The sequence below is a fragment of the Budorcas taxicolor genome, chromosome 1, assembly GCF_023091745.1.
Source record: "Budorcas taxicolor isolate Tak-1 chromosome 1, Takin1.1, whole genome shotgun sequence".
In the NCBI taxonomy this organism is placed as follows: Eukaryota; Metazoa; Chordata; class Mammalia; order Artiodactyla; family Bovidae; genus Budorcas; species Budorcas taxicolor.
This window is the reverse complement of record NC_068910.1, coordinates 220,190,814-220,192,673: the sequence shown is the minus strand read 5'-3', so window position 1 is coordinate 220,192,673 and position 1,860 is coordinate 220,190,814.

Sequence of the window (1,860 nt, the reverse complement as noted above, 5' to 3'; positions counted from 1 at the left end):
TTTTCACGCTCCTCTTTCACCCTCATCAAGAGGCTCCTTAGTTCCTCTTCACTTTCTGCCCGTACAGTGGTATTTGCATATCTGAGGCTGTTGATATGTCTCCTGACAATCTCGATTCCAGCTTGCGCTTCCTCCAGCCCAGCACTTCGCATGATGTTCTCTGCGTAGAAGTTTCACAAGCAGAGTGACAATATACAGCCCTGAGGTACTCCTTCCCCAATTTTGAACCAGTTCATTGTTCCACGTGATCTTGAAGCCCAAGAAAAATAAAACCTGCCGTTTCCGTCTTGGATACCTGTTGCTTTTCTTAGGTCTGTTTTTGCTTTGTGTTAAGCTTGGGAAGTTTCTGTTCACGTGTCTTCATGTCGTATATCACTGATCCTTTCCTCAGCTATTCTGACTGATGAGCCGTCAGAGGCATTCTCAGCTCTGTTACTGGTTTTTTTTTGGTTGTTTTGTTTGTTTCTAACATGTAGTTTCGATAGTTTCTTAGAGTTTCCATCTCTCTCTTACGTTGCCCATCTGCTCTTGTGCGTTTTCACTTTTCCTTCAGAGCTCTTGGTATACTAATTACAGGTATTTTAATTTCCTGTCGTTTCTGAGTCTAGCTCTGGTTCTTGCTCTGTCTCTTGAGGCTATGGGGTTTTTACTGTCTGTCTTTTTTATCTTTTATCATATCTTGTAATTTTTACTGAAAGCTGGACATGAAGTATTGAGTAAAAACACTGAGATGAACAAACCTTTACTGTAAAATTTTATATTTCTCTGGCAAAGAGTTAGTCTGCATTTACTGTTTGCTGTATCTGTGTCGGAGGCTAAAATTTCCGCTGGTGTTCTCGTGTTTGTGTCCTGTGTTGACCTTTTGTTTTTCCTGGAGGCTCTTTCTTAAACAGAACTTGAGCATTGCAGTTCTTTCTGCTATAATCCCGTGTCATTATGAAGAAGTCCCGTTGGTGGAGTGGTAGGTGTGAAGGGGAAGTAGCCTAAGATCCCATCACTAGGCCTCAGTCTTCTTTTGGTCTGTGCCCTGGTCTGTGAGCCGTGCAAGTAATTGCTAGCTCTTCTCCCCTTCAGTGAGTCAAGGAGGCCCTGAAGTTGTGCATTTCCGTTCTTCTGTATGAAAAGCTTGAAGAAACTGGTTTTGGACATTTCACTTGCCTCCTATCAGCTGGGGTCTGATGAAATCATTTCCCTGGAAGGAAAGCCTTTGTTAAGGAGAACAGAATGCCCTGGGCGTATTTCAAAATAGTCATTTTTCCCCTTCCTCTGCCAGAAGCAGCAGGGTAGAGGTGAGTGGGGTGGTTCTCTCATCTTCACAATGAGAAGCTGGTGAGGTTCATGAGGATAAAACTCACAACTGTGGGGATCTACCTAATGCTGGGTCTCCAGAAGCCTTTTTAGGAACTCTTAAGCTGGTCCAGGCTCTGTCTCCAGCAACTGGTTAACTACCGCTTAAGCATTCTTACCAGGTCCTGGGCCCTGTGGCTTCTGTTCCCAAAGAGGAGTGATTCTCTGTATTTATCTGTTGCTCCAGTTTAAGGGCCTGAGGCCTCAGTCTCTGGTGGGTCTAAGAAGAGTCATTGATTTTCAGTCTGTTCAGTTCTGTTTTGATGACAAAAAGGGAGGTCTTCAACATTTCACGTTAGACCCTGGCGATCTTCTCGATGAACTACTAAATTTAAAAGAACAGGTTACAGAGTTGTAAAAACTATTAAAGATCATTAAAAATGCAGTGTTTCAACATTAGATACAAACCTTTTATAACCCTTATATGAATACTAAAGTTAGTACAAAAATTGAAAATTGTAGGTCCACCTCTGTTTTGAACGTAGAGGCAACTGTTGTAAATAAAATGTTTAA